This window comes from Hylaeus anthracinus, unplaced genomic scaffold, assembly GCF_026225885.1.
Source record: "Hylaeus anthracinus isolate JK02 unplaced genomic scaffold, UHH_iyHylAnth1.0_haploid 12002, whole genome shotgun sequence".
Classification (NCBI taxonomy): Eukaryota; Metazoa; Arthropoda; class Insecta; order Hymenoptera; family Colletidae; genus Hylaeus; species Hylaeus anthracinus.
In genome coordinates, this window is record NW_026534349.1 from 3,336,763 (window position 1) to 3,344,146 (window position 7,384).

Here is a 7,384-nt window from a genome sequence, read left to right on the forward strand (position 1 = left end):
CTCATGGATTTACGGAACGGTGGCATCCTCCGCCTTTCTCTTCCCCTTTTTCTTGGTACTTTGGTTCTTTGGCACTTGGGGAAACGTATTGAATTTCTGCGGGGATTCTTGTGGATCACGCTTCGTCATCCCGAGGTCTGGTTTTAATTATTACTGCTGGTAACTGTAGGTATTCGTGTTGGACATTTGTAATTTCGTTCAGATGCTTCCTTATTTTTATACTGCAGCTGTTTGCAGGCCTTCGTCTGTATTATTCATTTACGAAAAACCACTAGATTTCTGCCATTTTTTTTTTATTTCATCCGGATGGTTTCACGTTGCTTAAATGCAGCAGTATTTTCAATTTCTGAAGACGCTACTTAATAATGTATTAATTCGTGTTTTAAATAGGCGCCATTTTAAACGAAAAATCCCACTGCGTCGAATGTTCCGTCTACTACATTCGAAACTGATAAATATGTTACAGTAATTCTAACTGTTACTCGAAACCTTGCAAAGTTGAAGCAATAAAATTTTAATCGAAACGCGAATCGAGGTAGCAATTTGTCCAAGTAAGAGCCAGCTCGAGAGTACACGATTGTGAACTTTATTGGACTTTTTCTCTTTGGCGAGACGTTACAGTGTTGGTTCAAGTGTTAAGTCATTAAGATAATAGATGAGTCTGTACATCCATTAATCACCCTGACTGCGGCACTCGATACCTGCTCTTTCGAAACTGTCACGGGGTATCTCTGCCATCTACTAATAGAACACGATGCCTTTCTAATAAACGTTAGCGTGTACAAGCTCAAGAATACTGGTGCAATTATTTAAATGCACCTTTCATGAAATATGCAATTGCTACGTGCAGCTTTATTTTTCATCCACGAATAGACTGCGGATATTACGCATTCATCGTGTAAGCCAATGTAATAAATATACGCTAAATATAACCACAAGGCACGTGCACCTATGCAAAACTTATTATTATATTAAATGTATATTATATTACATTAAAAGTAAAATATATTCAACATATATTACTGTACGTCATAAATGTATAAAATCAACTGTCTATTCGTGAATATTACAATTTGCCAGGAATCGTAAACCATCGTCACCCAATATCTGTACTCTTTCCAAACTAAAACTAAACGATAAAGAGCCGTTGCAATCAGCTCTAGTTCGACAAATCAACGTCGAGCGTCTTTGAATTCCCGTACGGACCGTCTCGAGAAATTTCCGCGGCCGTATTTCAACCCCGACGAAAAATATTCTTTTACGCAACGTCCCAGTTGTGCAGATTGAATTTCTTACGGGCGAGACAGGTCGGAAAAGGCAAACGTCGAGCATTGCGCAAGACGAACGAGGGCTCGTGACAGACAGACTAATTATCCCCCGGAGGATTTTAATTTCCTGGATTCTCAGGTTCGTCGATAATGTCCACGTCTCGCACCCTACCACCCCGTCAGGTTGTAAACTTGCCAATGATTGCCAATTATGCAACTCTCTGCACCGTTGTTAGTCTCGATCCCAGTGATCTGTTTCGTGGGGTCGCGGAACACGCTTGTTACGCGTGTAACAGCAAACACACTTGACCATGCAATTAATCCAAACTGTTATCGTCATCCACCACGTTCTATGACACATTCCAGTTCTCGCTGTCTCGATTTAGGCCTCCTAATGGGAGTAAATACATTGTGCTGGCTGGTATAACGCCATGAGCTCGTAATTTACTCTAGAATTAATTTACTGCCGCAAACAGTCTTGCAACGAGCTCCTGAGATTCCAAGTGGTGTTCGACGATAGATCGGTACCCATTCTATATGGTTATTCGGAAACGGAGGAACGTGCTCGAAATGATATAAGATTGCCGCGTTGAATATCCAAAGGAATGTTCAAGACAGAATTTTGGTCTTATTTTTTGATTACGAGAACAGTTTTACTCGAAAATACCTAGCAAACTAATTTACCCTAACTCAGACTCTCGAATGGTCTAAATCAAAATTATCTCAGTTCCGAAACTATCCATCTAATAAAACGCAGATCATGGAAATAGAAACACTCACTCTCCCCTGGCAATTATCAAGCTACCAGGTGCAATATCATCAGTTCCCTTTTTCGCAATTTGGTTTCCACTCGGAGCCAACCGCCTCTGGAACTCCACCCAACTCCTATTAGTCGCGTTGAAACTGCGGAAGTTCCCTGTGCCCTGTCGCGATGGCTTTCAGCAAAGGAAAATTCACATTCGAAACATCTGCGGCTGCTTTTTCTACCCGCCATTACAGTTAACTTTAAAGACCAACGTTACATGTCCTTTCCTCGACCCAGAAGAATCCAAGCAGGAGCCCTCGAAAGTCGATTAGCGACGAAGATGTTCCAGCAGGAGCCGAAACGCATATTGCGTGAGATTTGCGCGAGATTTGTGTTTGCGAGCAAATGTCACGGTAACCGAACGATCGCGTGTCGACCTCGTTTACTTCGACGTGAGAATGAACGAAAATTTCTAAGAAATGGCTTTCATTAGCCTTTGACCAGGTATGGAAACAAGGATACAGTAGAGGGGATGGGAAACCGTATGATCGTGACAAAAACAATCGCGGTTGCTGGTGTAGGAATGCCCACTCGACTGTATGTCGACTTTGTTTATTTTGACGTGGTGCTAACTGAAAAATTCTAAGAAATGGTATAATAGAGCGGACGGAAAACACTTGAGTGATTTCCAGGAATCTGTGACGTCACGTGTTTTCAGTATTTAGCTAGTCAAAGTTTGAATGTTTCGACTTTGATTATTACAAAGCCTTCGATGTCTTACAGCCCATGTTTGGTCTATAGTATGGTAAATACGTAATTTTAGTAAATTAGTCCGCATGTACACCGAAGTTCTTCCTTACGTACGAAATCGCAAGGAATAAATTACCTATCTATTTATTAAATTAGTCTTCGACATTTCGACTCCGGTTTGAAGTCCTCCGGTGTCTCGGAAAATATTGAAGCATCAATATCTTTTATTTCTTGTTCTAGCATACTAAAATCACTGTTCTATTTGCAAATTCTGCAAGTCATTTAAAACATGATTACGAAAAAACCGAAGGAATATGTTTAACCTTGAAATATCCTTGGCAAGCTCGCTTCCTCCGCTGGAGGACCTTTCTTCTTTGTATTCCAATGCTTCCCTCCGCTCGCCATAATTCTCACATGATAAGCATCTGTTTCTACACTATACTCGGCTACTAGGTCAGCTTGCGTAATATCAAAACACCAGCGTTTCGCTGTAGCAGTGATAAAACGCAATAAGACCACGTTGTAGATAACAGTTCCAATTACATACGCGCACAAAAGAGAACGACAGGGACAGATTAATCGTTTCTGAAATGATTGGCTTCGAAGGATTATGAAAGTTGTGCGAAGCCAGTAACTGAAATCTCCATCGGCGCGAAACATCAACCGGGTAATATGGAAATTACCGCTTACCATTTCTTATTCCTTGCTCAGAGCCTGGGGGGAGGCACTGCTTATTTTGAATAGGGAGGGCTCTTTTATTGTACTTTAGAAACCAGTGGGAGAATCGTCCTTCTAGTCTTTTTTTGATGAGATAAAAGATAGAAAGTACCGTTGTAAACAGCGAAACGTGAAATTTGAAAAAATACATAGCGATTAGAAATAGAAGGAAAATTTATATTTTATACAACAAAAGTTTCAAAGGTTCCTCCATTGTACTTTGAAAATAAATGGAAAAATAATCCTGCTAATCCTGTTTCACTGAGATACCCATTAGAAATATATATATATCAGTTAAAAATGAAAGAGAACTTTTAGAACCACCAAGAATCAATCACAATATTGCATATTCGTTTATACGAATAGCTCTTCGAATTAAGATACCGATGGTTCACATTCCTGATAATAAAACTATGTAATCAAAGGGAATCAATTAAAGAGATTGAATTAAATGAGTTTCATTAGAGTTAATCCGCTTTAATCCACCATTTTATTTTTCTCTCTTCGAACAAAAAGGTAATCGTGGACAGGAAATATAAACGCGGTGGAAAAAGGGGAACGCGATATATCGAGAAATTGAGCAGCGGAGAGCCTGGACATATCCGCAGGTGAAAAAGAAAAAAAAACTTCAACCGCCTCCATAGCTCAGGGGTTAGAGCACTGGTCTTGTAAACCAGGGGTCGAGAGTTCAAATCTCTCTGGAGGCAAGTTTTTTTCACGATCCTGCCTTTCGTAATTTTGCTGATACTATCGGGTCGTATACGTTAGGCGATAAGAAAACTATGCAAACTGAAATTGTACATAAAAATAAAATAAAACGTGGCTATTACGCTATGGCGTCCAGATGAGTTTTATTCGAATACGAACAGCTTTGGAAAATAATTGTTTTTTGGTACAAAAATTCCCAAGACCTCCAACTAATTCCTCTCCAAGTAATAAAAAATAACAAACTGCGCGATCACTGTTCCAACATTTTATATCTTTATTCCACTCGTAGATCTTCTGTCTCAATTTTCAATTTCGATAGAATGGAGGGAGCCCTGTAACGAGAAAATTAAGTGAATCTTTTTGTTCGCGTCGTAGGTGGTAGCAGCACCGAAGGAGTAACGGGATAGGGAATCGATAAATTCGAGTAACAAAAGCCAGGAAAGTTGAATTGTAAGTTACTTTGGCGCAAAGTGCTTTAGCATTGTTGTAAGACTCTCGTCTGAGCCCAGTTTGCTCGATAATATAAAGGTCTTCTATATACCAGCGATACGTGCTAGAAATTACAGGGAATTTCGAAATGCATTGTTCGGCTCGCGTTGAAACTTGATCGCTCAGAGCACGGCCACGGTATTACCATTTTGTATGATAAATTTAACAAGTAGTGGGTATGTACATCGCGTTCCCTTATGCGTCGAACAGCAGTCAGACATTTCGCGAAATACTTGTTATTTTTTGGGTCTGTTTAACGAGATCAGCGCTAGAATTTCATTTTCAGAGTTTCTGTTTGCGTCGTTATCATCCATCGTGATTCTAACACAGGTCAACGTATATTTATAATATTTACAATTATTCAAATTCATTACGGAGTCTCGAATCTAGACTTAAATAAACTGATGCACTATAGAGTATTTCATAAATAAAATGTACCACTTGTTAATTAAAAATTCCAGTCCCATCGCGAACAATAATAGAAACACTGTAAACCGACTTCGCCCCGATAAAACATTAATTAGTATCGAAGCTTGATTACAACGTTCCGCGTTAAGGATTAATTTAATATCGAGCGTATAACGCAGTTTCGCGGGAATCCAGCGGATTCGGTCCAGTTTCTCCCAACGAGCCGGTGGTCTCTGATACGTGGGTAGAAATTAAAGTGAAATTCGCGTTAATTTTCTTTCCACGGCGTCGAAAACGAAAGATTCTCTTGCTTCGCTCTGATATTAATCTAACGAACCTGTAGCCACACTTTTCTTTATATTATCGCATACTGTTTAGATTTTGTAATTTCTTGCACATTCAAATCCCGTGCAAATGCACAAAAATCCGCAGTCTAATAATAGTAGATATTTTTTATAAAAATTTGTGCGATCGATTCCGTTTAGCTTCTCACTGCACGTGTTTCTCGCTACCTATAAACTGCGAATTTTCTTAAATTAGATTGCCCGTTCGGCGTTTCCCTCGAACGCAGGAAACCGCAGAAGTGAAACGGATACCGTGTCCTTGGCCGTAGCCAGACAATATCCACGGATCCTATATCGTCCAACGGAGGACCGTGTCCGCGCGTGCAGAACGATTTTCATCGCTCGGTGGATTAGGGCCGGACAGGAACGGTTTGTTGATTTTCCCCCGTCGAAAACGACGACGATTTGTCCGCAAACATTTGGCTTCCCAAGCTATGGCACTCCGCAGATCCGTTCGTTCCCATTTTTCCTTCCAAGCCGCCCTTACTCCCTTGCCTCCAGCCTTTTCCACCCTTCGACCCTCCGGGCCGGGCTTTTGCTCGTCCATGGAGCCGTACGTGGCGATTAAACACGGCAAAAATGGAACACCGAGGCGGGGGAAGGGCTTCGCAGGGTGCTTCACTCGATTTGCAGACATTGCGCAACAACTGCACGATGCTTGTTTGCACGGGAACTTACCTCGACCAGAGACTGGCCCGTTTCCTTCTGCGTTTATCGAATTAAACATTCACGAACCCGGGAGCCATCCTGGCTCTCGGTTACCCTGGGGAAAAATTTCTCAGAGGGGTGAACCATGCCACGAGAAGGTTTGTTTTTATATTTTTTGAAAGGTTAGGATCATTTAAGAGGAGAAAGTGATTCGGTTCGATGTTTGATTGGGTTGCGAGAGTAATAATTGCCATCGACAGGATGGACAGCTTCTTTTGAAAGTAAAAGTAATATAGTTAGAAATTGTTGCTTGTTGAAAAATAAAAATAAAAATATCTTAATGATATCTTTGGATATTCCGAACTTGATGGGAATCAACTATTCCAGAATGAACAGTTTGAATGAATAGCATCTTGCGTAAGTAAATGTGACACAGTTAATACTCATTGCTCGTTGAGAGACAATTAATTCGGATAATGATAATGTCATTACAATTTACTTCTTCTGACCAAAAGAATAAAAATCGAAAACATCCAAGTACGCGTGTAATTCGAAGACGAGGAAATTGCGCATGACGCATAGCGCATGCATAATAAATCAGTCGCGTCGCTAGGATTTGCTTAGATAACATTATCATCGTTGAACGCTATAGTAATTGCCATGCAATAATGTAATTAGTAATTATGTAATCGCTAACAAGATCGATGTACAATTTGCTGTGCGCGATTCCCATCAATCCTGTCGCGATTTAATTGTTATACGCTGTTATTAGGTTTGTCAAATAACAATACACGCAATTGTTGACCGTACATGATTTCATGAATATTCCCGTTCTAATCATTATTTACATGTAATCAAATCAGAAACTCCGCGGTGCTTTCAATTACCGGTTGAACTATCCGTTGTTGAACGTTATAATTAAACGTCCTGGAAAATATTATGTCCATGATTATATTAGATGAAATGCAAAATTCTGAGATAATGATGTGAATGGTTAGTTGCTGAATAATAGATACAATTTAGTTAACGTCAAATCTTTGTTCGTTACTTTAATGAAATTATATATTCGATGAAAATTACCAATTCAGGAGATGTATATCTATAATTACAAATTATTTTGATATTAACTCGTACAAATGTCTCGTGACTCATTAAAATTGTTTATAAACAAATTGTTTCTGAGGAAACCGAGTGTCAGGTTCTTCTACAGTATCAAGAAAAATGGAAATCGTAAGCCTCCATAGCTCAGGGGTTAGAGCACTGGTCTTGTAAACCAGGGGTCGAGAGTTCAAATCTCTCTGGGGGCA

General features: G+C 39.9%; 2 non-coding genes across 2 annotated transcripts; both read left to right on the forward strand.

Moving 5' to 3' along the window:
- Positions 1 to 4,114: 4,114 nt before the first annotated feature.
- On the forward strand, positions 4,115 to 4,187 carry Trnat-ugu (transfer RNA threonine (anticodon UGU)). The gene has a single exon. It is a non-coding gene; the product is annotated as a tRNA-Thr (tRNA).
- A 3,124-nt stretch (positions 4,188 to 7,311) lies between these two features.
- On the forward strand, positions 7,312 to 7,384 carry Trnat-ugu (transfer RNA threonine (anticodon UGU)). Its single transcript has one exon. It is a non-coding gene; the product is annotated as a tRNA-Thr (tRNA).